Source organism: Heteronotia binoei, chromosome 4, assembly GCF_032191835.1.
Source record: "Heteronotia binoei isolate CCM8104 ecotype False Entrance Well chromosome 4, APGP_CSIRO_Hbin_v1, whole genome shotgun sequence".
NCBI lineage: Eukaryota > Metazoa > Chordata > Lepidosauria > Squamata > Gekkonidae > Heteronotia > Heteronotia binoei.
In genome coordinates, this window is record NC_083226.1 from 54848497 (window position 1) to 54876202 (window position 27706).

Consider the following 27706-nt stretch of genomic DNA (forward strand, 5'->3'; position numbering starts at 1 on the left):
TATCAAAAGGCTCATAATATAATCATATGTATGATCATGCCATATTTTTTGTAGTGTTATATCATAGCATGTAGGCTATTGATAACATAGGGAAGGGGACAGGCAAGTTGTAGCAAAAACCAAATCAGAAATAAAATGTTAAACAATGTAGGATGTCTAATGCCAGAGTTCTTTTGGGGGAAAAAGCTAGATAATTTGGAGCTCCAAAATGCCAGGGGGGAATTAGATTGGGAGAATTTTGGAAACATCCCTACTTTTTTACTAGGACTTTTAAGGCAGAGGGAAAGGAACCACACTCCCCCTCCCCCCCCCACAAAAAAAAATCATGGTTCTCAAGCACTTCAAGCCCAGTTGTTTAAGGAAACAGGATATCTTCAAGTGACTGAGGTTTTATTCACTTCAGTACTCATTATTGATTCTAATATATCAATAGATGGTAGATAGATAGATAGATAGATAGATAGATAGATAGATAGATAGATAGATAGATAGATAGATAGATAGATAGATAGATAGATAGATAGATTTATCTTCTACAATATTAGCCTACATGTGATGCCTAAATGGGGTGAAATAGACCATGCTTTGGAGTTGCTGGAAGCTCATAGCCAGAGAAGGCCAATGAGCACACCATGGGGTGGGGTAGATTCAGGCATCAGTAGTGCTGGCTGGAGAGAGAGTGCTATTAGGCATACAAAGGCCAATGTGGGCTGGCTGGAGGAGAACAATGTTCTGAGGGTGGGGCCAGTTATTGGGCTAGTCTTAAAAGTAGTAATTACTAGGTGCTCATAGTGATGGCCCATGGAGAACTTCTGTACTTTAAAACATGCCACGTGACTGTAAGCACAATATTAGGCCACCAATAAAGGGGAGCTAACAGCAGCAGATTACATATGTGTATATCTTCTTGGGGAGCATAGAAGGACAACCTCTGCCTAGCCTTCTATGGCCAGCAACCTGAGAGGTGCCCACCCTGTATAAGTCTACATTTCAGTAATTATTTCTAGAAAACATGACTTTTTTTTCCATTGACTTTGCCAGGCCTCAGTACAGGAATGGACAATGCCTGGCATGCCAACCGCAGGTTGTTCATTCATTTTCATCTTGGGGGATTAATGGTAGGTATTACAACAGCTGACTTGACTTCAATTGTAACTCTGCTTAGAATTGCATTGCATATCTCTGAGTGGGAAATGCATGCCTCTTCTCCTTGGTGCCCATATGAATAAATGCCTGCATATGAAAACATGTATAGGCTGCCATCCTTGAGCCAAACTAGACATGACAGCAGCAATGTGGCCAACCCATGTCCACCAAGACACTGTTACAGGAAAATTTAGTCATTTAAAATTGTCACAACAACCCAATCCTGATCATGCCCATCGCGTTGCATCAACAGATTATCTTGTTTTCTCCCTGTGCTTTTTAAAGTGCCAACACATTTGTCGTGGGGCCTATTTCAGCACTTTAAAAAGACACAGGTGAGTAAACGAGATCATCTGTCACTGCTAGCAATTTTTAAATGCCTAATTTATCCTCTAAAATGGTGTCTGGGGCCCCAGGTTATCCCTGTGGTCATTATCATGTCTAGTTTGGTCCTTACATGAGGGTCTGATTCAGTATAAGGCAGCTTCACATGTTCATATGTGCTCAAAAGCAGGGAGGAATGCCATCCATCCCACTTTTTCCCCAGTGGAACTGAAACAATCCCATTTCTTTTTTAAGAAGAAAAATATCCATGATAAAGCAAGGTCACACTAATGAATATCCATTAATGACTTTTGATTTCATGATTCTTGGTGATGACTGTCATGATATCAAAGTGGGAACTCCTTGTTAAAGTTTATTAGCAAATAATTTACACAACAATTATATACTCTAAAGATGATGAGTAGGCCACTGGCTAAACTGAGCCTGGCCTGATTTGAACTAAACCTTCCACTTCAAATATTACTGAGATAAAATGTGTTGATGAAATATTGTGAGACAGATTTTTCAAATACATCTTTAATTAAGAGTACTTCCTTTTGTCTTTAAAGTCAATGGCACAAAATTGATCTGCATACAATTGGAGAGATAGAGGCTTCAGGAATGTGTAACAGTGTGGTGTGGAGGGTATCAAGGGAAGATTCTGTATCTGAGAACTGAAATGCTACAAGTAAGTATTTTCTTCTGTCAAATGCTGATATGAACGCATTAGATAGAATATGCTTACAGAATGCACAGAAGAGCAAAAAGTCGGTCACAAAGAGTTAAGCAAGACAATAGTTTTAGGGTTTATGGGGCACACAGTCTTATCATTTGTTTAGTTTATAATAATTTATTTACAGGAATATTCATGAATCAAAGACAGCACACATACTGGCTTTAAAAAAAAAAAACAGATGGAGAAGTAAATTGGACTGTAATCAAGAAACTGCAGAACAAGCCTGTTCAGAAATCCTATCATGGTATGGGCAGCTCAATTTCAGACTGTGAAGGAAGTTGAATCCTCTTCAGAGCAACATGAGGGAAATTATATGTATTTGTGCAGCTCACACAGATATGAAACATCCAGAAAGAAGATTGCTGTTACAGACCTGACCTTTCTTGATAGAACGTTCTGTGTGTATGCATGTGTGTTTCCTGATAGATCATTCAGTATATTCAGCAAGCACTTGTGGTAAAGACTGGCTAGTAGCTATAATTACCCAAAGGAACTCTGGAGTGAACTGCCCCCCAAATTTTGCTTAGCAAGTTTTAGCAGCTTTGGCTTGGGAAATTCCTGGAAATTTGGAGGCAGAGACTGGAGAAGGAGGAAGGGACTCATCAGGAATGTGATGCTAAAGAGTCTGCCCACCAAAGCTGCCATTTCCATATTTCAGTAGTCTAGGGGAATTCTAATTCCCAGAGAACTCCTGGAGGATGCCAGATCTCTGCTGGATAGTAAATCTTAGAATACAAGCACAAACCCACAGACTTCTTGTTTTCAGTTATATTTAAATCTAATAGATAGGATGAAAAAATTCTATTGAGAAAATAAGCTGAATGAATTTTTGAAGTTAAAAACCCTGCACCTTAGTGGGTTAAAATGAGAATATCTCTAGGCAGACATTCATGTAGATAAGGGAGAGAACAAGTCTAGACAGCTAACTATGCTGCAATATAGGTATGGTAATGGAATGAAAAAGAATCTAAAAGGTCAGTAGGATTTTTAAATGTCCAAATTAACAACTACCTAAATTGTGAATTCTTTATAAAAATGTAATACATTATGTAGCTTTGATTTTCTCCATAACAACTTATGAATTGTACTCCGTGTATGCTCTGTGAAAATGCCCTGTGTTTTATAGATTTTTAAAATTATGTTTTTTTATTTAAGATTTTTAAATATATATTTATTTTTATTATTTCATTAGATTCCCCCTGATGAGACTGCATGCAAATATAATAATTAAATATTCCATTTCCTTCTGCACCATTTTGTTTCTTCTTTATTTTGCCTTAATGTGGCTCCCCTTTTTTCTTCATTCCCTGTTGCTGGCAAAAGTATTACCTTCAATCCAGCTATTGATAAAAAAGAGTGCAGTATTTGATCCACACAGGATGGGCAATCAAGAGGATGATTTGCATTCATTTCATACACGTCCCCACCCCCCCACCTCAGTTCTTTGTCGATATGCCAAAAACACCCATCAGTCTCTTCACCTTGAAATGGCAGGTGCCATTTCCTAATCTAATCCAAACATTACTCACTTCAATCTTCGGAGCAAAAAATTTCCCATTTTGTGCTATGGAATTTTCTCCCATAAAAGAACTAGCCCAGGACTTCAGAGTTGCTTGCAGATCGTCTCTCTGCGGCAACTCTGAGTCTGGCCATTGGAGGGGTGTCGCAGAAGTGATGCCCCCATAGAAAAAGCCCAAAGTGGCTTTTTCTTCAGCATGGGACTTTTACCGGGGGGGGGGGGAGAGGGCCAGCGGCAGCTGCCCACTGTGCTCTCTGTGCATCCTGAAGCTCCGCAGCCATGAAAGCTGGCATATCAGCAGAAAAAGAGGAATGCCCGACCACTTTTTTGCTTTCACTTTCCCCAGTGTGCCTTTGAAGCAGCATTTTTGTACTTCTAAAGCGACGACTCTACTTAACAAGTAGGTGCTTTTTTCCAGTTCTACTCCCTGATGGGTTACTCTCCATAACAAAAGACTAGTTCAAAAGATCACCTCAAAAGGCCTCGAAATATTACGAGCAGTCTTAACTATTTACACTGGATTGAATATAATCATTAAAATTGACCCAGACTGTAATTGGATATATATCAAAGAGGTTACTAAGAAGTTGCACTACAATCTGAACACAAAGGAGATATACTGTAGAGAGTTCTGTCTCTATCGCCTGACTGTATCTGAAATAATGGTTTCTAAAACTTCAGTTGGAACTGTTGTGGAACAGGGATTAACAGAAGCTTGAAGTGAATTTACAATCTGATTTAAGAGACTGAATTTTGATATGGCACCGCTTAATGAAATGTCACATGGAAAAGATATTTGACCAAATCTCATTTTTGTGAAAGAAGATCTTATCTTATTTATGCAGCTCCTTAAAGACCAAATGAATTGTTTTATTTTGACAGATCATTCTAAAAGAAGATCTGACAGCTAATGAAACTGTAAACCTACAGGGGTCCAGTACTAAAGACAGTGTATTGATGTCAGTGAAAGTGGAAGGGGAAAGCGATATTTTGTGAAATAAACAAAGGAAAAGTAAGATGGTCTCTTGTGACGCACTTTCAAAACAAGATCAGAAATCAAGATGCAGTGAAATCAAGCTGAGAGGGGGAAAATGACAATGAATTCTTCCCCCTGTGGTTGAGGGGGCAAGACATGTTGAGAAGAGAAAAGCTGCACTCCAATCAACAAATCAGGATTTGGAAAGCCTTTCGGAAAAAGGATTTTGGATTTTTTTTTCTGCTTTATTGAATGGCTGAACAAGGAACTCTGACTAAGAAGTGAAATGTGATATCAAAAGATAAACTGTGATTAAATGGGCTGCCTTGGATGCAATATGGGTGCAGAAATCAAGGGAACTTAAAAGTTTTTAATCTTTGGGAAGAAGGACTTTGGAATCTGGGTTCTTTTTTTCCCCTTGTGAATTAACAAACATGTAACCATTAAAAATGAACAGATGTTAAACTTTAAAAGAATAAGGGAGATCTTGAAGAAGTAATGTTAGTGAGTATAGTTAACGTATTTATCTATATAGTAGATGTATAGACAGTTTGCCTATTTAGTGAGATTGTTTATAATGATGTAAGAATAGGATCAAAGGTTGAAAAGGCAGATAGCATAATTACTGTGAAATTTGGTAGATTTGGTAATTTGGCAGACTTGCTTTTAATATGTTATCAGGAGAAATGGTTTAGACAGAGATAGACAAATTATTTAGTTGTATATGTAATTTGCTAAGGACAAATAAATGATTTTTATGTGCTTCTTTTAATAAGGATTTTGCTAAATCAACAATCTAATTTGTGCTTATAATAGGCTTAAGTTAAATTAGATAAAATTGGCATTGAGACAGTTTTGAAAGAAAAAATCTTTTTTCTTAACTGGTTACATTTAATTTGTGTTTAAGAAGTGTTTTAGATTTACATTGCTTTACTTGTTTATTAAAAGAAATTATTTCTTTTTTATTTCGGTAAAGGAAGAAAGGAAGGTAATATTTAAGGAGATTTTTATACTTGTAGGTAGAATGATTTGAGCATTTTATTGGGAGGTGGAATTATAATTGATTTATTTGTACTGGTTTCTGTTTCTGATTTCCCCATTCTGTCAAGGCCCTTTCCCCCCCTTTTCCCCTCTTTTTTATGTATTTTCTGCAATGCTTTTTTTTTTGTAGTTTAAATAAATAAAACTTTTAAAAGCAAAAAAAGAGAACTAGCCCAGGTTAGTGAAAGTGTACTAGTTTCTCTCAGCTACAAGGACACCGCAGCAATTGCTTTTCAGGCTCTCCTCTCCCTTCATTGGACTTTTGCTACATGGACTCTCTGCAATTCTCAGCTTCTCACACACCTTGAATCAGGTAGTATCACCCTTCTGAAACTCCTTTCCTCCCTGCCCTTATCTCTTCCCCTTATCATCTCCCCATTCTCAGGTCTGTGTTCATGCATGGGTTATTTGGGAGAGAGAGGGTGATTTTATTTACTTGTGTAGTTGTATTCATGATTTGAAAAGGATTTGTAATTTTGGTCTATCTCTAGTTGTGTGTCTGAGTGCTAGTGAATAAATATTTTATTTAAGTTTGAACTGGTTGGTCTCTGTTACTCTTTTTCTTAGGAACATTATACAAGAATAAAACCAGCACAAGATCTCTTTTTTATCTGGCTCCCATTTGAGTAACATAACTGCCTCAGCAAAATTACAAAAATAGCTACTTTCTATTATTGTCAATGGTCTTTTGCTATTTGCATTTTATGGCCCTCTGAGCCTATTGAGTTTTCCCCCATACCCACATATAAAAGCCCCATACACAGCATCATATGTGTTGATTTCAGTGTACATAAAGGGGAAGTAGACATGAGTACACTAGCCCCCTTCACCTACACACAATTGATCATTGACTCCTAAGCATGATGCCAATTTGTAGGATCTCTGCCATTGATTTGGAATGTTTGGAAAAGTAGTTTTCCTAATAATGAAAAAGGGACTGTATGTGTATATATTTTCTGTTTACCTAGTTCCACGCTCATAAACTGATGAAAATGCATTGATGGAAGGTAAGGTCAATGCGCTCATGCCCACGTCCTTGCTATGTGTGTTGAAATCCATGTGCATAATGTCTTTAGTGGAGGGATTAAAGACAAAGAGTCACTGGAAAAGACAATAATGGTTGGAAAAGTTGATGCAGCAGGAATAAAGGAAGACCTAACATGAGATGGATTGACTCAATACAGGAAGCCATGACCCTCAATTTGCAAAACCTGAGAATGGCTATTAACGATAGGACATGTTGGAGGATATTAATTCCTAGTGTTGCCATAAGCAACTTGATAACACTTAACACACATGCAAATATCTAACAACTAGATTGCATCTGAAGTAGTGGGCTGTAGTCCACAGACACTTACACTGGAGTAAAAAACTTGTTACTCCTTAAGGGGCCACTAGACTCCAATGCATTTTTTACTACCACAGACTAACATGGCTACTAATTAGAGGGGTAAGCATGGAAGTTTATTTGTTAAGCAAAAGTGAATGCTGCACCTTTGATGCAGGAATTGTTTCTAATGATCATGGGAGAATAACAGATTGCTGGGAAAATAACAGATTGAGTGCATTCCTGATGATTTTTTCAGACCTTTCATTTTTTAATACCATCATGTATCTGAAGAGGATGGCGGGATTTGGTGCACACCATGCTTTGGTCATTCTGCTCTTATTTGACTGGCTAATTCAATTCCAGAAGCTGGTGCTAGGAGACTGAAGTGTAAAGAAGTACATATCATACACTGGTCATAACATTAAGGTTGTTTTAGAATTAACACATAATTAGATGTCTCAGCAGTGTTACTTGCGAAAGGACTGACATTTAGCCACAAGTGACCCTCTCTCTCTCTTGGCTTGACTTTGCGAACGAAGATTTAAGAAAGGTGCAGTAGTCCACGTCTGCTGCAGGCTCACTGGTGGCTGACAAGACCAATGCAGGACAGGCAGGTCCGCCACAGTGGCTGCAGGGAAAAGTCTGATTTGGGATTGGTGCTGTAGCAGTACGATTTTTCCTCAATCTCCTTTTATCCTCAAGACCAGCTATGCGTGCGTTCTCAAAGGAAAAGACAGCCTGGTGGATGGTGTGCCTCCATGCTTTGCAATCTGAGGCTAGGACAGACCACTGGTGATGGTTAATGCAACAGGTACCAAGGGATTTCTTCAAGGAGTCCTTGTACCTCTTCTTTGGTGCCCCTCTATTTTGATGTCTGGTGGAAAGTTCGCCATACAGGGCAACTTTGGGAAGGCGGTGGTTTTCCATCCTGGAGATATGCCCTGCCCAGCGCAGCTGCGTCTTCAACAACAATGCCTCGATGCTTGTAACCTCCGCCCGCTTGAGGACTTCAGTGTTGGTCACAAAGTCACTCCAGTGGATGTTGAGGATGGTGCGAAGGCAGCGCTGATGAAAGCGCTCAAGGAGTTGCAGGTGATGACGGTATAAAACCCATGATTCGGAGCCGTAGATGAGGGTGGTCATCACAACCGCTTTGTAAACATTGATCTTTGTGCCTTTTTTCAGATGCTTGTTGCTCCACACTCTTTTATGCAGTCGGCCAAATGCATGGTTTGCCTTTGCCAGTCTATTGTCAATATCCTTGTCGAGCTTGGCATCTGAGGAGATGATGCACCCCAGGTAGCTGAACTGCTGGACTGTCTTCAAAACTGATTCACCCACAGTGATGCAAGGAGGGTGATAATCTTCCTGGGGTGCAGGCTGGTGGAGAACTTCTGTCTTCTTCAGACTAACTTCTAGGCCGAATAGCTTGGCAGCCTCTGCAAAGCAGGACGTCATATGCTGCAGAGCTGATACCGAGTGGGAGACAAGTGCAGCATCATCAGCAAACAGTAGCTCTGGGATAAGTTTTTCCATTGTATTGGAGTGGGCCTTTAGTCGCCTCAGGTTGAACAGGCTGCCATCGGTGCGATAGCGGATGTAGACACCATCGTCGTCATCTAAATCTACTGTGGCTCTTTGAAGCATCATGCTAAAGAAGATCGTAAAGAGAGTTGGCATGAGAACACAGCCTTGCTTTACGCCTGTGCCTATTGGGAAGGGCTCCGAGAGATCGTTGCAGTATCTGACTTGGCCTCGCTGTTCTTTATGTAGCTGGATGATGATACTGCAGAACCTTGGGGGACATCCTAAACGTTCCAAGATTTGCCACAGGCCGTTCCTGCTAATGGTGTCAAAAGCTTTGGTAAGGTCAACAAAAGTCACATATAGACCCTTGTTCTGTTCCCTGCATTTCTATTGGAGCTGCCTGAGAACAAATACCATGTCAGTGGTGCTCCTGTTAGCCCTGAAGCCACACTGGCTCTCTGGGAGGAGTTCTTCTGCAATGGTGGGCACCAGTCTGTTCAGGAGTATTCTGGCAAGGATTTTGCCTGCGATGAAGAGCAGGGTTATCCTCTGGTAGTTGGAGCAGTCTGACTTTTCCCCTTTGTTCTTATGTAGAGTAATGATGATTGCATCGCGAAAGTCCTGTGGTAGTTTGCCTTGTTCCCAGCAGGTGACAAGTACTTTGTGAAGTGTGCTATGTAGTACTATGCCCCCATGCTTCCAGATCTCTGGTGGGATTCCATCAACTCCCGCTGCCTTGAGACTTTTCAGTTGCTTGATGGCTTTAACAGTCTCTTCTAGGGTGGGGATCTCATCCAACTCTGTTTTCACTGGTTGAAGTGGGGTGAGGTGGATTGCTGAATCTTGAACTACGTGATTGGCACTAAAGAGAACCTGAAAATACTCCAACCACCGATTCAGTATGGATGCCTTGTCTGTGAGGAGCACTTGGCCGTCTGCACTACGCAGGGGACTCTGAGCCTGATATGATGGACCATATACTGCCTTCAGGGCTTTGTAGAACTCTCTTAAATCACCAGTGTCTGCACATAGCTGGGTTCTCTCTGCAAGCTTGGTCCACCACTCGTTCTGAATGTCTCGAAGCTTGCGCTGAAGTTTGCTACATACAGCGCGAAAGGTTGCTTTTTTCCCGGGACAGGAGGGCTGAGCAAGATGTTCTTGGTAGGCAGATCTCTTTTTCGCCAGTAATTCTTGGATCTCTTGATTGTTCTCGTCAAACCAGTCCTTGTTCTTTCTTGTGGAGAACCCGAGGACTTCTTCAGAGGTCAACAGGATGGTAGTTTTTAGGTGTTCCCAGAGTGCTTCTGGAGAAGGATCTGTGAGGAGACTGGGGTCCTCAATTCTTGTCTGGAGTTCTGCCTGGAAGGCAGCTTTAACTTTGGCTGACTGAAGACTGCCGACCTGAAACTTCCTCCGGGGGATACCACCTCTCCTGGGTGTAGATCTAAAGTGAAGACGGAGATTGCAGCGTACAAGACGATGATCCGTATGACATTCTGCACTGGGCATTACTCGAGTGTGTAAGACATCTTGAAGGTCTCTCTGGAGCACCAGAATGTAGTCAATAAGGTGCCAATGCTTGGACCGTGGGTGCATCCAGGTTGTCTTCAGACTGTTCTTCTGCTGGAAGATAGTGTTGGTAATGGTGAGCTGATGCTCCGTGCAGAATTCTAGCAGGAGGCGCCCGTTATCATTGAAGTCGCCAATGCCGTGTTTGCCAAGTACTCCTTTCCAGGCTTCCGAGTCTTTACCTACTCTGGCATTGAAGTCGCCAAGGATGATCACCTTGTCCTCTTCCGTATGAGGTTACGTAAATCAGCATAGAACTTGTTCTTTTCTGCAGGATCTGCTTGAAGGGTTGGGGCATACACACTGAAGAGTGTTGCATGCTGCTTGTTTTGAAGTGGGAGGCGCATAGACATGATGTGATCTGAGTGACCTGTTGGCAGGTTTTCGAGTTTAGAGGCAATGGAGTTCCTGACCATGAAACCAATGCCAGAAAGGCGGCTCTCAGCCTTTGACTTTCCCGACCAGTAGAGGGTATAGCCAGCACCGTGTTCTTGAAGACTACCTTCCTCAGGGAAACGGACCTCACTGAGAGCTGCTATGTCAATATTCAACCTGAGAAGTTCGTGGGCAACTAGAGCAGAGCGTCATTCAGGGCGACCACTGTCTACTGTGTCAAGCATGGTTCTGATGTTCCAACATGCAAGCTTTAGTCTTTGCACACTTTGTGAGGCAGGTGCATGCCTTTTCTTTGTTGTTATTTTTTGACCGCAAGTAAGGATGCCCATTGACCGCGGCTAGCCAACTGGGGGGGGCGGGGGGAAACGAGCTTTGTTTAGGCCACCTTTTCTAGGCCCCTCTCCATACGGAGCAAGCAGTGCTGTCCCTAAATAAGGCTGCGTGGTCGTTCAGGGCGCTGCCGAAAAATGCTTTCCTCTCCGGGTCAGCATCAGGCGACCAATACCCTGAACCGCCTACATGCAGGATCGGGACTGCAGCTTCCAGTGGCATCTTCCACCTGCCATTTCGCCCCTTGCCCATCGCTGCAGGACTTGGTATGTTGTGGGTTACGGATGTGGATACCCTTCAGGCCTGCACAGAGGAATTTTTAGGTGAAGCGCAGTGTGCGCAGTACTGGCTACACCCTTTCACCTTGGGGTCATCTGCCATGGCCCAGTAAGCCGGGACGCTGGCAGCGAGTCCTCCAGGTGGTAGATGTTACACTAACGAGCTCTGTCTGCCCGGGCTTGATGTTAGAGTTTTCCTTCTCTTGGCTGGCGAGGTTGGTGAGCCCAACCTGCCCATCCGGTTATACCGCCGGACATTCGGTCGCACCATGATGTGGCAAACTCTGTGAAAATGGGGGGGGACCCACAAGAAGGTGTTGCCACGGATGCAGTAATGTAGGAGAGGCCATTGCAGTGACCATCTGCCAGGCATAGCCAGACAGTGACCACGCAGCGTTCACTACACCGGGAAAGGATAGGCAATGTATTGCGCATGCACTTTTCCTGGGGGGGCAGGACACCCGGAGGGAGCCCACCCCCCCACCTTCCAAGTGACCACTTGAACTGTATATATATATATATATATATATATATATATATATATATATATATATATATATATATATATATATATATATATATATATATATATATATATATATATATAAAATCTATAGTATTAATTGGACATTGATTTTCATAGCCCTTTATACATTTTTTTCAGGTATTAGGACATCCATTCTAATGTAGTTCTATGGATAGCTTTGCCCTTGCTGCACAGCAGCCTATTAGCAATATGGTCAATGAGAAAATCAAATTTTGTTTACTGCCACATGTCGTATATTTCCCTTACCCATTACAGGGTAAAATAAGATCATGAATAAAGTAATCAGTCCCCATATCATGGAAGGACCCATTAATGCATGCTTGGCAACCTCTCTACAGTACCTCAGACTGAAAAAGAAGGAGGAGGAGGAGATTGGATTTATATCCCACCCTTCACTTGGAGTCTCAGAGTGGGTTACAATCTCCTTTCCCTTTCCCTCCCCACAACAGGTACCCTGTTGTGCCTTACAGATTCATGCCAATAAGCTATCTAGTGCAGCATCCTCTAGTTAAAGGTGGTCTGCCAGATGTTTCTGAAAACTATAAGGAGAATATGGAAGCAAGAAATCTCCTCTGCTATTTGCCTCCCTACTTCCAGCAACTGATGTTCCAGAAATCAGTTTCTTTTAGCTATCATAGATAACAAACTCTCTTAAAAATGAGGATTTACACAATACTTCCTTGTAAAAAAATGTTCATGTTATCACAATAAGCCCTTGAACAACCCTGCTACATAGGCTTATCATCATAGTTCAATTGGGAAAAGGCAGGTGAAGTTTGCCTGAGGTCAACTAGAGAGTTCACTATCAAAGTTAAGAAGTTATGTTTAAAAAAAGATTTATGTATTTTCTCCACAGCGGAGACCCAAAGTTGCTAACACCATTTTCCTCTCCTCCATGTAATCTTCAGAACAACCCTGGGAAGTAAGTTAGGTGAGAGTATGTGACTGATCCAAGGCCACTCAGTAAGTTTCCATGGGAGAGCAAAGATTCAAACCTGGGATTACCAGATCCAATCAGACACTCTAACATCAAGACAGAAGGATGGGCTGAACAAATATGTTAAAAAGTTTGAATGCCAGTTGTGCATCTAAATCCTCAGTATTCTTAGGTTTAAATCTCAATCTACTTTCTGCAGGGCTTTTTATGTAGAAAAAGCCCAGCAGGAACTCATTTGAATATTAGGCCACATCCCTTGATATCACCATTGTTTCATACAAATTTTTTTGTAGAAAATGCTCCATCGGACCTCATTTGCATATTAGGCCTCATACCCTGACTCCAAGGCAGCCGGAACTGCGTTCCTGTGTGTTCCTGCTCAAAAAAAGCCGACTTCCTTGAAACTTTCACTGATATCAACAAGATTTGCTTTCACATAAAGAAAGAAATAAGCTGTAAGTATACCATTTGAGATTTTTGAATATTGAATATCAAAGAATTCAGTAGAAATCAATAATAAAAAGGGAAGGGGAATATAATAGACAACCAGGGAGATTAAGTTGACTGATTCAATGGAGGTAGCCAGTTTGGACATTGTACAGAAGGCAGCAATCAGCACCATCCCAAAGAAAAAGAAATGCAAGAAAGCAAAGTGACTGTCTGATGAGGCTTTATGAATAGCTGAGGAAAGAAGGAAAGTAAAAGGCAAAGCTGAAAAGGAAAAATTCACCCAACTGAATGCAAATTTTTCAGAGAACAGCAAGAAGAGATAAGGAGGCCCTCCTGAAGGAAAAATGCAAAGCAATAGAGGAAAATAACAGAATGGGAAGGGCAAGAGATCTCTTCAAGAAAATTGGAGAAATCAAGGGAACATTTTGTGCAAAGATGGCTATGATAAAGGACAAAAACGGTAGGGACCTAACAGAAGCAGAAGAGATCAGGAAGAGGTGGCAAGAATACACAGGAGAATTATACAAGAAAAATCTCAGTGTCCTTGACAACCATGACAGTGAAATCGCTGACCTCAAGCCAGACATCCTGGAGTGTGAAGTCAAATGGGTCTTAGAAAGCTTTACTAACAACAAAGCAAGCGGAGATGATGGTATCCCAGTTAAGCTATTCAAAGTCCTAAAAGATGATGCTGTTAAAGTGATGCACACATTATGTCAACAAATTTGGAAAATGCAACAGTGGCCACAGGATTGAAAAAAGTCAGTTTATATTCCAATCCCAAAGAAGGGTAATGCCAAAGAATGTTCAAACTATCACACCATTGCATTCATTTCACATGCCAGCAAGGTCATGTTAAAGATCCTACAAGCTAGACTTCAGTAGTATGCAGATCGGGAACTACCAAAAGTTCAAGATGGGTTTCAGAGAGGTCAAGGAACTAGAGATCAAATTGCCAACATTTGCTAGATTATGAAAGCACAGGAGTATCAGGAAAACATCTATTTCTGTTTCATTGACTACGCTAAAGCCTTTGATTGTGTGGATCACAACAAACTGTGGCAAGTCCTTAAAGAGATGGGAGTACCAGACCACCTCACATGTCTCCTGAGAAACCTGTATAAGGGTCAAGAAGCAGCTGTCAGAATGGGATATGGAACAACTGATTGGTTTAGAACAGGAAAAGGAGTTCAACAAGGATGTATATTGTCACCCTGCTTATTTAATTTATATGCAGAGTACATCATGCAGAATGCTGGCCTGGATGAAGCACAAGCCAGAATTAAGATTGCCAGGAAAAACATCAACAACCTCAGATATGCAGATGACACCACTCTAAAAGCAGAAAGTGAGGAGGACCTAAAGAACCTCTTGTTGAGGGTGAAAGAGGACGGTATCCCAGTTAAGCTATTCAAAGTCCTAAAAGATGATGCTGTTAAAGTGATGCACAAAAGTAGGCTTGAAACTCAACATCAAAAAAACTAAGATCATGGCATCTGGCCCCATCACACCTTGGCAAATAGAAGGGGAAGACATGGAAGTAGTGACAGACTTCACATTTCTGGGATACAAGATCACTCCAGATGGTGACTATAGCCATGAAATTCGGCCCCACCCAGGACGCGCCGCAAAGCGGCTGCGCGCCGCGGGGCCGCTCTTTGCCTCCCTGAAAGGATGGGAGGCTGACAAGAATTCTTTCCGCCCATCCAGGTGTTGTGGGCAGGCGGAGCATCGGGGCTATTTGTAGCCTCGACCTCGCCCTCCCAGCACAGTTCAGATTCTGCTCTTGGCTCGGGCAGAGGCTTTTTCAAGCGTCCGGAGCCGAGAGTGGAGGGGGGCTTCATCGCGTGCTGTGTGCTTCGTCACCCCTTTGCGTCGGGAGAAGGGCCGTTTATCGCCCTAGCAGGGCGCCACCCCCTGGAGGTGGGTGAGGTCCTGGCCTGGCTCGATGCAGAGCAGGAGAATCACCCCCGGGGGCGCGTTCTTTGCAGTTGCAGATGCCTCGGTGGCTCGCCTGGGGCTTGGTTATGACTCACAGCCAGCCGCGCTGAGGGCAATGGGCGGTGGAGAGGCGAGCAGGCGCCGCTTCATAACCCAATTCAGGCTAGTTTCCCCCAGTATTTTATTAAGCTGTTCGGCCCCCCCCCCTCCATATGCACGTAGCTGCAATGTTTTTGTGAGGTGGCTTGTTTGAAAGGGTTTACCCCCCCCCCCCATCTCCCTCCTTAGAGGTAAATACCGGGGGGAAAGGGTTTACCAGAGGAGGGGGCTGCACTTTTCGAGGTTATTTGTCTGGTTGGGGAAATGCATTAGGAAGGGCTGGGTCTTCCCAGCCATGAGAAAGTTCTGAATGTGCTGACCTGGATGGCACAGGCTACTCTGACCTTGTTGGGTCTTGGAGGCTGAGCAGGGTTGGCCCTGGTTGGTGCTTGGATGGGTGACCCCAGGGAGGACCAGGGTCACTGTGAGGAGGCAGGCAGTGGCAAACCACTTCTGTCCATCTTTGCTATCTGTTTCGCCTTTTTCAGGGATGGTGGCTCAGTGGTAGAGCATCTGCTTATAAGCAGAGGGTCCCGAGTCCACTCACAGCGGCTCCAACTAAAAATGGGTCCAGGCAAATAGGTGTGGAAGACCTTGGCTTTGGATCCGGTGAGCCGCTGCCGGTCGGGGTGGACAGTGCCGACTTTGATGGACTAAGGGTCTGATGCAGTATAAGGCAGCTTTATATGTCTATATGTTAATTTTCTGAGAAGATGCAAGGAAGGTAACTATGATCAGAATGGTTGGGTTTTTGTTTGTTTTTTTCTCAGTATGGGACCTAAGAAGGGGCAAGTTCTTTCCAATGGGAAGCAACCGGCCAAAGGCCCCGTTAATGGAGTTTTTCTGGGGCTCTCTGCGTGAGGAGCAGTGAGACGGGTCTGAGATGAGGCAGTCCATTAGGGCAAGTTGGACACTTTAGAAAGGGAAGAGGTGCGGCTGGTGCACCTGTACCCCTGTTAGTCGCCATAGGGCTTCGGGGCGGTCCGCCCCTCCCACTTTTACAGTAGGGTGGGTGGTAATGTCGAGTCTGTTTGCGTTGCATGATGGTAGGGAATCGGACCAATGCCCTAACGGAGTCAAGAGGCTGGGATGAGCAAGGATCCCGTGCCTAGGGACAATGGCGGGGGCTTGAAGGGGAGGCCAGTGATACATATGGCTTTTTCAGAGCTCTGGACGGCGTGGTACAATAGGATGTAACGTTTCGTAGGAGGGTAGCGATTATTTCGGCTTTATCTGTGGTCCAAATCAATCACATAATTGTGGCTACAGCTGATAGTGCCATCAAATCCCAATTTGGGGGATAGGGCTGACAGGGGCACCTGGTGCGCAGTCTATTGGCTGTCCCTGTTACCCGCTCATCAGCGAGACGGTCGGCTCAGCCTTGGCTGCTGATGGGCAATTCTCTTCCCAGGGAGTTTGCAAATTCAGGCATGAATGCCTGTTATGCAGCAGCCCCCCCCCCCACATTTTCGGCATGCAGCAAAACGTAGCAGAAAGGGGGGGACGTAGCGACCCGGGGGGGCGGGGGCAATCTGCTGACACCTAAAAAAGGGTCCCAGTCCCATTCAGCTGAGAGTGCTTGAGTGTTTCCTGGGGGGTTTCCCCCAAGGAGATGGATAGGGCCTGATTAGGGGGAGGGGTTTACATCGGGGCTCAGAATACCTTTTTAAGGGCATCGGGCACCTCGTGGGGTTCCCAACCTCTGGTCTATTGTAGGGCTTGAACAGGTTGTCCGGGCAAAGATAGCAAAAGAGGTTTGTAGGGGTGAGTCTTCGGTCCTTTTATGACCCCCCCCCCCGTTTCTATGTTCATGGGTTTCCTCTCTTGGTTTGGCACCCAGGCGGGCAGCTGGTGATTATAGGCTTGTGCATCATCATTCTTATCCTTGCGAAGGATCTGTGAAGGATGGAATTCTTGACCACCTGTGTTCAGTTAGGTACACTTCCTTTGACCAAGCGGTCAAAGCGGTGCGGGCGCGCGAGCTGGTGCATTGATGGCCAACTGCGACAGTAAGTTGCATTTCGCCTGTTATTAGTACACCCTTCAGACTTTGAGTTGTTGGGGATTTTAGTTTAGGAAATTATTACATGGGTAGAGCCCTACACATAGAGCGCTCAGTTTCCTGCATAGTCTTTGGGAGATTCAGTTCTTATTTTGTAAAGGGCCTGTCCCTTTAGCATACGAACAGACAGAGGGTCTGGCTACATGCTGGACAGTTGAGGTTTGAACTGGACACGTTCAACAGGTCACGAGTCCCGGACGTTGGTATGACAACTTAGGGAGTGGCTCGCTGCCATTGAACCTAAACACACGGTGTCGTGGCTGGAGTTGTATCAGCCTGTCGGGAGCTCAATTTTGTCTCTAGAGCGGTGGCACCGGGGAGAGCATGTCTGTGGTGTCTTTGTGAAGCAATGTGGTCCCTCCGGTCCCCTCCCATCATGACGCACATTAATGACTGGTTTGCGCAGTGATTGGAGGTATGGGATGCTTTCCTGGAGTTGTTTGATGGTGTTTTGTTTGGTGCAAAGACATGAAAGTAGCAGGCTATCATGCAGATATCTTCAGATTCAGCCGGGTCGTCCGGTTGGGATTCTTTTTCATTGAATGTGTTTTCGGATGAGGTGACCTCTTGGTTGTAACGGGGCGGCGGACGCCATGTCTAGACGATGGATGAGCGTTTCGCCTGCTGGCCTCAGAGGTAGACCTTTGGCTGGAACAAATGCGCTAGGACCTGCGACAGCGTGGTAGGACGTAGCAGTAGGGCAATTAGGTTGTGTTGCCCCCGAGCACATGGAAAGTGTATGAGCGTGCCGCTTGACAATTAGGAGGTGTAGATATATGCTGCTTTGGGGGACAGCTGGCCCATTCTGCGGTTGCATGGATGCAGTTCTGTGTGCAGCTGAAAGATACGGGTTTAAGGGTTAAGTCTATTCGTGTGCAGTAGGCCACCTTTGCTTCTGTAGAAAGGCGCTGGGCTTTCCAGCCGCAGTTGTGGATTTAGAGTTTATGATGCTAGAAGGTCAGTCGCGTGAGCTGGGTGCGCGGGAGGATGCCCGGCAACCCATCTCGCCGCCATACTTAGGGGATGGGGCCACGTTTTGCCTGATGTGCGCGGCTCTTACTAGGAGATGGCACTATTCATGCAGACGCACTGACTCCTTTTTGGCACCCTTTGGGTAGGCGAACCAATTTGGCTGTCACAGAATGATCAGTCGGATAGGGCGTTGTAGCATAGTGACGTCAAATTTATGGTTGAGACGTGGGGCTGCATGTATGGCGACCCAAACGGATTTGTGGTGTAGTGGCACTTGTACCGCTATCAGTCCCCGGTGAGGGCCGGTTGTGCGATGCAAGTGTTCAGCACTATGAGGCAGTGAGGGGGAATGTCCAGGGACCCCTGCGGGGGCCACAAGGAGGGCCCCCCCTCACTAAGTATCAATTTCGGGCAGTTTTGGCCTGGGGCAAGCGGGGATGGATTGGGTTCAAGTTCGGCAACCATTCCAACCACTTCAGTAATGGGCTATACAGGTCCGACCATTTAAGCGTGGGCCGCTGGCGTTAGCCGATTTCCGTGCTTATAAGCCCATGGGCACCTCCATGGAGGTGTTGGAAAGGCTGTTAGTTTTAAGTTTGCTCAGTTGGTTTGACTGTTTTCATCCCAGCTGCTGTGTCTTGCCAAGGGAGGCGTGTACTCGCTTGCGGGCATGGTACGATATTATGGGCGGCCCACTATGCAAGGAGATCACCAGTCAGCACCCTGCAGGGCTGAGCGAGCGAGCTGTGGTGGAAGGGCAGGGGCACCGGGGGCTAAGGTGGCCAAGGTTCCTGCTGTTGTTGTTTTCCAGGTGGGCCGGTCCCCCATCCCATTATTGCATTCACCTTGGTGAGAATGACTGGGACTGTGTAGGGGAAGGCCCTTTCATTGCAGATGGTAGCGGAGCTCCGGGCCATCGTGCGGGGGTGTCCTGGAGTCCGACTACTCTGGTCCGCCATCATATCGAGAAGAGTCTGGCTGGCTGCTTGGGACCCGGTTTGGGTCGAGCGGGGCAGACGGAAGGCTAATCTGGCCCTGCGGTGGCCTTTGCTGATGGTCTGGGTACCTTCTTTCTTCATCATTCACCTTGGTGGGAATGATTGGGGCGGTGCAGGGGAAGGCCCCTTTCATTATAGGCGGTGGCAGAGCCCCAGGTCATCGTGCAGGGGTGGCCTGGAGTCCGACTAATTTGGTCCGCCATCTTATCGTGCAGAGTCTGGCTGGCTGCTTGGGACCCGGTTGGGTCGAGCGGGCCTGACGGATGGCTAATCTGGCCCTGTGGTGGCCTTGGCGGATGGTCTGGGTACCTTCCTTCTTCATTTAATTAGGGAGGACATGGGGGAGCAGTACCAGCCAGATGTGATTCATCTGCTGAAGTGGGTAATCGGGCCTTCTTCCATGACATTTGGCAGGGGCTCGGGTGGCCTTGGCTGCTCGGTGGGGCGCTAATGCCTAAGCAGAGGCTTGGCATTGGCGGTGGCAGAAGGAGCAAGGGGTTTATACCTTGCAGGTGAGCACCCAGGCATCTGCACCTGTTAGTGCAGTCGATACGCAGGAGCGGCAGATGGGCTTTACGGCTCAATGCTGTATATGCCTCCTCCTAAATTTGCCTCCTTCTGGGTATCGGGGCAGAAGTTTAGGGGAGGGTTTTTGGCCTGGCCGGCCCGGCATTAGCCATAGTCTTATGGCTCGTGCTGGGGGCAGGGTGACTCACCCTTTGTGGGACTTGGTGGGGTCTGAGGGAGACCCCAGGGCTTGTCCTACTGCAGGTTGCCCTTGCTGTGTTTGTTGTGTTAATTAAATAAAGTGGCCCATTTCCCAATATTATGTGTCAGCCTCTTTATTCCGACTGGGGGGGGCAATTTGGCCCCGCCCAGGCCGCACCGCAAGCGGCTGCACGCCGCGGGGCCGCTCTTTGCCTCCCTGAAAGGATGGGAGGCTGACGAGAATCCTTCCCACCCATCCGAGTGTTGTAGGCAGGCGGAGCGTCGGGACTATTTGTAGCCTTGACCCCGCCCTCCCAGTGCAGTTCAGATTCTGCTCTCAGCCCACCCACCCTGTGTAGTACAGGTTTGACCGGTCGTCTTATTAGAGGCCAGGTAGGAATTTTTTCATCTCACCTGATTGGCTGAGGTGGGGTGTTTTTCACCTACCTTGTACTGCTGGCAGTGGTGTGGAAGTTAGGTAGGGGGGTTTAGTTTGGTCACTTGGCAGAAGGAGCAAGGGGTTTATACCTTGCAGGTGAGCACCCAGGCATCTGCACCTGTTAGTGCAGTCGATACGCAGGAGCGGCAGTTGGGCTTTACGCCTCAATGCTGTATAATGCGGATCGTAGTCATGCTTCCTCCTAAATTCACCTCCTTCTGGGTATCAGGGCAGAAGTTTAGGGGAGGGGTTTTGGCCTGGCCGGCTCGGCATTAGCCATAGTCTTATGGCTCGTGCTGGGAGCAGGGTGACTCGCCCTTTGTGGGACTTGGCAGGGTCTGAGGGAGACCCCAGGGCTTGTCCTACTGCAGGTTGCCCTTGCCGTGTTTGTCATGTTAATTAAATAAAGTGGCCCATTTCCCAATATTATGTGTCAGCCTCTTTATTCCGACTGGGGGGCCAATTAAAAGACCTTTGCTCCTTGGGAGGTCAGCTGTGGTGAACCTGGGCAGTATAATAAAAAGTAGAGACATCTCTCTGCGTATAGTCAAAGCGATGGTATTCTCAGTAGTAATGTATGACTATGAGAGCTGGACCATAAGGAAGGCTGAGCACAGAAGAATAGATGCTTTTGAGCTGTGGTGCTGGAGAAGAATCTTGAGAGTCCCTCGGACTGCAAGAAGATCAAATCAGTCAGTCCTAAGAGAAAACAACCCTGACTGTTTCCTGGATGGTCAGATGCTTGAAGCTGAAGCTCAGATACTTTGGCCTTCAATGAGAAGGGAGCACTCACTAGAGAAGATCCTGATGCTGGGAAAGACAGAAGGCAAAAGAAGGGGACAGCAAAAGATGACTTGGCTGGACAGTGTTACTGATGTAACTAACACATATTTGAGCAGACTTCAGAGGATGGTGGAAGACAAGACCTGGTGTGATTTTGTCCATGTGGTCACAAAGAGTCGGACTCGACAGTGCAACTGAACAACAACAAAGCCAGTTTGGATCAAATTAAAATATTTCCTTAGTGAAAGATCTAAGAATTGCTATTATTCTCTTATCTAAACTTTTACTGTAATATAACCAGTATTGTTACTGTCTACAGCTACATTCCTTTACATGTATTTTCTATTTAATTTTTAGTGAAATGGAATCTACATCTTTTTTTTGCAAATGTTGCAAAAATATTTTCAAATATATGACTTAGCTGATAGTTTCTCATAGTGCTTATTATAAATCTGATTAATCTCACGTATTTTCTTCTGTGTCATATACAGTATCATTTTTATAATATTTCTTTTTAACAAGGGAGCAAAAAGCTATCATTTGGTATTAACTAGCAATGTTTTGGTCTCATCACATATCTCAGAAGGGTTCTCTTGAGAGCAGTCTCTCCCAAAATGCTGTTCTCACTTCTGTTCTAACAGATCAGCTCTTAGGCTTATCAACTAGTAGGAGATGAAAGGGAGAGATGTCCTCTAAATTAAAGGGAGGAAATTACTTTTCCCTGACTTTCTGTGCCCATTTTTTTATTTGTACTGTTTTTAAAAAAAACTTTCCCCAAACCGTTGATATCAGAATCTGAAACAACATACCTAGGCATGCAGTATTATATATACGCATTTGAAGCTAATACCCAGTGCAATTCATAGAAATTACTTCTGAGTAAATGTGCATAGGATATGTTTGCATAGATAAATTTAAAGAAGCCCCCAGTATTGAACCGGCCAAGCCAATCTTTTTACCTTCACCATAAAATTCCAAGAGTTTTTTAAAAAACACTTTTACAAATGAAAGTGATGTGAAAAGGAGCCGATAAGCATCAGCTTAAGCATAAGGAACATTTCAGTAGGTCTGAGTGAAGAAGGTAAGGCATATCCCAGGTACTGAGTGTAGCAGTGACCAGCTGGAAAAATGAAACCCCCTTAAAGTGCAGTCTCTTTTAGTTGGCAGGTATCCTTCCTCAGCCCTTCAGAGACAGCATTTGTTGGATTCCAGGGGAGGGAGTAATTTTGATCTCACCAGGCTAATTGAGACTACTTACCCCCACACTTACTCCACATTAGGATTGTCTGTTATACTTATTAGTGATCCAGCTGATTGCCTCATTTAGTTATTATTGGTCCCTGCTGATAATAACCATGTGGGTAAAGCAAGCCTTCAGGACTAACATGTGGGTAAATGGGACAGAAATCCTTTTGTGACCTCTGGAAGAGAGCAGAGAGTGCTTCAAGGGTGAGGCTTGGCAGCTGGGGGAATTGCTGAAAACTTTTGAGTTCGTGTGAAGGGCTGAAGGTGATTGTGGCTGATTGATTAGAGTGGCTATATTGCCCACCCTCTTTGCATTATTAAGCTGTGCCTTGCCAGAGGCGTGAGCTGAAGGGCGAGAGCTAAAGGGCTCTTGGCCTGTGGCTCTTAGCCTGGGGGCTGTGTAAGGACCAGGAACCCAGATCCCTATTTCCTTGTTTTCCCAATAAGGTAAGTAGACTCTTCAGGCGGGGAACCACATAAACAGGGTCTAAAAAGAGACTGCATATGCTATCATGAAGGTAGAATGCAAGCAGGGGGTGGGGGCTTTCCAATGTTTTGCACTGAGTGTCACATGTATGACTATCTGCCCACAGGACAGAAGTCTTGGGTGTGTGTCGATGCAAGGAGCTCCTGGTCCTCAGGGAACGAGATCGTACCCTTGAGGCTGAGGTGACTGACCTGGAGAAGCAGATACAGTCAGTTAGGCACTCACGGAAGACTCTTGGGGAAATGTTAGTTGAGCCCCGATCTGAACGTGGCAGCCCCGTTGCTGCCAGAGAGCGTGAGGGTCAAGAGGAAACAGGGCACCGGGCTGAGGATAAGGGGAATGCGCCCTCAGAAGGGACCTCTTCGGTTGGTGAACGGGAATCCTTTCGTGCCAAGGAATCATCCCTGGGTGGGGAGAGAGGGTGGGTCTTGGTAGTTGGTGATTAGATCCTTAGGCAAGTAGACAGCTGGGTGGCAAAACCACATACTGACCGTATGATGACTTGCCTCCCTGGTGCGAAGGTAGCAGACATTACGCGTGTAGTAGACAGGCTGATAGACAGTGCTGGGGAGGAGCCAGTGGTCGTGGTGCATTTTGGCACCAACGATGTGGGGAAATGCAGTCATGAGGTCCTGGAGGAAAAATTTAGGTTGCTAGGTGAGAGACATAAGGCCAGGACCTCCAAGGTAGCCTTCTCGAAAGTGCTACCTGTTCCACGTGCAGGGCTGGAGAGACAGGCACAAATTAGAAGTCTCAATGTGTGGATGAGACGATGGTGCAAGGAGAAAGGGTTTAAGTTTGTTAGGTACTGGGATGCTTTCTGGAACAAGTGGGAGCTGTACAAAAAAGATGGTCTCCACTTGTCCCCGGATGGAACCAGGCTGCTGGCGCTTAAAATCAAAGAGGTAGCAGAGCAGTTTTTAAACTAAATCCAGGGGGAAAGCCGACAGGAGATGAAATGTCTCTGGTTCGGGAAGACTCATCTCAGAGAGATGAAGGGTTAGCTGATACTTTTCTACTGTGTAATGGAATAGAGTTGTCCATTGGGACGATGACAAACAGAATGGACTGCCTGCCAGAGTCTCGAGGCAGCAGGAGGAAGGTGGCGGGCCTAGCTTGCCTAGGAAATTATAGATGTTTGTACGCAAATGCTAGAGGTCTTTGAAGTAAAATTGGTGAGTTGGAATATTTAGTGTTGAGTGAAAACATAGACATTGTGGGAATTTCAGAAACTTGGTGGAATGAGGAGAATCAGTGGGACACGGTGATTCCTGGATATAAGTTATACCGGAAGGATAGGGAAAGAAGGGTTGGAGGTGGTGTGGCTCTGTATGTCAGAGAGGGCATACGGTCCAGTAAGACTGAGGTCAGAGAATTAGACTCCCTTATAGAAATGCTTTGGGTTGAAATAGAGGGCCTAAAAGACAATTTAACTATGGGTTTGTTATCGCCCACCAAATCAAAAGACAGAGGACAACTATAATATGATGGAAAGCTTAAAGATGGTGGCTAGACGAAAAAACTGTGTCATCATAGGTGATTTTAACTACCCGCAGATTGATTGGGTCAATATGTGTTCTGGTCGAGAGAAAGAGACTGAGTTTCTAGATGCTCTCAATGACTGTGCTATGGAGCAGATTGTCACAGAACCTACCAGGGGTGGGACAATCCTGGATTTGGTCCTAAGTAATGCCCAAGACCTAGTGAGAGATGCAAAAGTGATTGCACCGATTGGGAGCAGTGACCATAATGTTATTGATTTCACTATTTGTATAAATAGGGAGTTGCCCCAAAAGAGCAGCACAACCATGTTTAACTTTAAAAGGGGTAAATTCTCTGAGATGCGGAGGCATGTGAAGAGGAAACTGAAAGGAAAGGTAAATACAGTCAAAACCCGTGGGGAAGCTTGGAGGCTATTTAAAAATACAATCCTAGAAGCTCAGATAAAATATATACCACAAGTTAGGAAAGGTACAAACAGGTATAAGAGAAGGCCTGCAGGGTTAACAAACAAAGTAATGGAAGCTGTAAAAGGTAGGAAGGACTCCTTTAAGCAGTGGAAAGCTAGTCCAAGTGAAATTAGTTAAAGGGAACAAAGGCAATGGCAAATCAAATGCGAGACTGTGATCAGGCAGGCAAAAAGAGACTATGAGGAGCATATTGCAAAAAACATAAAGACCAACAATAAAAATTTCTTCAAATATATTAGAAGAAGAAAACCAGCCAGGGGCCCTTGGACGACCAAGGGGTCAAAGGATTACTGAAGGAGGATAGGGAAATGGTTGAGAAGCTAAATGAATTTTTTGCCTCCGTCTTCACTGTGGAAGATGAGAAGTGTTTGCCTGCTCCAGAACCACTTCTATTGGAAGGGGTGTTGAAAGACCTGAGCCAGATTGAGGTGACAAGAGAGGAAGTCCTACAACTGATGGACGAATTAAAAACTAATAAGTCACCAGGTCCGGATGGCATACATCCAAGAGTTGTGAAAGAACTCAAAGTTGAACTTGTGGATCTCCTGACACAAATATGTAATCTTTCATTGAAATCTGCCTCCGATCCTAAGGACTGGAAGGTAGCAAATATCACCCCCATCTTTAAAAAGGGTTCTAGAGGAGATCCGGGTAACTACAGGCCAGTCAGTCTGACTTCAATACTGGGAAAGTTGGTAGAAACCATTATCAAGGACAGAATGAGTAGGCATATTGATGAACACGAGTTACTGAGGAAGACTCAGCATGGGTTCTGTAATCGAAAATCTTGCTTCACTAACGTGTTAAATTTTTTTGAGGGGGTGAACAAACATGTGGACAAAGGAGACCTGATAAATATTGTTTACCTTGACTTCCAGAAAGCTTTTGATAAAGTTCCTCATCAAAGGCTCCTTAGTAAGCTTGAGAGTCATGGAGTAAAAGGACAGGTCCTCTTGTGGATCAAAAACTGGCTAATTAATAGGAAGCAGAGAGTGAGTATAAATGGGCAGTCTTCGCAGTGGAGGATGGTAAGCAGTGGAGTGCCGCAGGGCTCAGTACTGGGTCCCATGCTCTTTAACTTGTTCATAAATGATTTGGAGTTGAGAGTAAGCAGTGAAGTGGCCAAGTCTGCAGATGACACTAAATTGTTCAGGGTGGTAAGAACCAGAGAGGATTGTGAGGAACTCCAAAGGGATCTGTTGAGGCTGGGTGAGTGGGCATCAACGTGGCAGATGAGGTTCAATGTGGCCAAGTGCCACATTGGGGCCAAGAATCCCAGCTGCAAATACAAGTTGATGGGGTGTGAACTGGCAGAGTCTGACCAAGAGAAAAATCTTGGGCTCGTGTTAGATAACTCACTGAAAATGTCAAGACAGTGTGCGATTGCAATAAAAAAGGCCAACGCCGTGCTGGGAATTATTAGGAAGGGAATTGAAAACAAATCATCCAGTATCATAATGCCCCTGTATAAATGGATGGTGCGGTCTCATTTGGAATACTGTGTGCAATTCTGGTCACCGCACCTCAAAAAAGGATATTATAGCATTGGAAAACGTGCAGAAAAGGGCAACTAGAATGATTACAGGTTTGGAACACATTCCCTATGAAGAAAGGTTTAAACACTTGGGGCTCTTTAGCTTGGAGAAACGTCGACTGCGGGGTGACATGATAGAGGTTTACAAGATTATGCATGGGATGGAGAAGGTAGAGAAAGAAGTACTTTTCTACCTTTCTCACAATACAAGAACTCGTGGGCATTCAATGAAATTGCTGAGCAATTGGGTTAGAACGGATAAAAGGAGGTACTTCTTCACTCAAAGGATGATTAACGTGTGGAATTCACTGCCACAGGAGGTGGTGGCGGCCACTGTGTGATACAGAGTGTTTGACTGGATGGGCCATTGGTCTGATCCAACATGGCTTCTCTTATGTTCTTATGAGGATACCAATCATTAGCTAGGGAGAAAGATACTTCTTGTTAGGTGACAAATTGAGAAAGGACCTTATTGGTCATGGTAACAAAATTTTGAAACTCCGTCTCCAAGGAGATTTGTATGTCTCCATCATGGTTTTTTGCCAGTGGATTAATTTTTGTTTTGTTTTGTTAGCATACCCTGCCAATTCCTTTTATTGGCCATTCTCCCTGTTTTTGTGTTTGTGTATTATATATGTTTTATTAAGTTAATTGCTTTTATTTTAAGTGTTGTAATGACTCAGACATGTTAATGTCAACACTGATTCAGCTGTATTCGGAATTGTCCGTAGCCGATTCCCATTGCCGCCTATTATGCGGCAGCCGAATACGGCTCGCCGTATACTGCCGAATAGCTATTCGAAAGTATACAGCTGTCAATGGAAAAGGCGGGAAGTAGCTTCTGCAGCCTCAGTGGAGCTGCTTTCCTACTTTCCCGCCTTTAGTGGCCTCTTCCCGCCTCTCCTATAGCCTCCCTGGGATCAGGGAGGGGGGGAGGGGGAAGAGGAGCCACAGCAGCCAATTCAAAGCATGCATTTGCAAAATGCATTGCAAATGCATGCTTTGCAGGGCTGTTGTGTAGCTGATGGCCCAGCCATCAGCTACCTTGTTGTTATTTTGATCTTTTGCTTACTTGGGTATCCAAGTAAGCACTGTTGTCTGGCCAATCAGAGAGCAGTGCTATGTTTTGAAATTGCTCTCTGTAGTGCCAGAGAACCTTTTTAAGGAGTCTTCCTGCTGGACTCCTCCATTGCTGTGTTGGTGTATGTGGGTTGGTGTGTGAGAGATTGTGCTGCTGCTGGTGGCTGGCCCTTGGCTTCAGCTGCTGCCTGCTGCTCTCTCACTCAGCCTTACCAGACCTCCTTGGACTCAGAGAAGACAAGGTAAGACAGTTTTGGGGTTCTTGTTTTAGTTTTTGTTGGT

General features: G+C 45.0%; 1 pseudogene; it reads right to left on the minus strand.

Moving 5' to 3' along the window:
* LOC132570108 (NFATC2-interacting protein-like) overlaps window positions 1–19139 on the minus strand; it is a 66023-nt pseudogene extending 46884 nt beyond the window's left edge.
* Between the last annotated feature and the right edge of the window lie 8567 nt (window positions 19140–27706).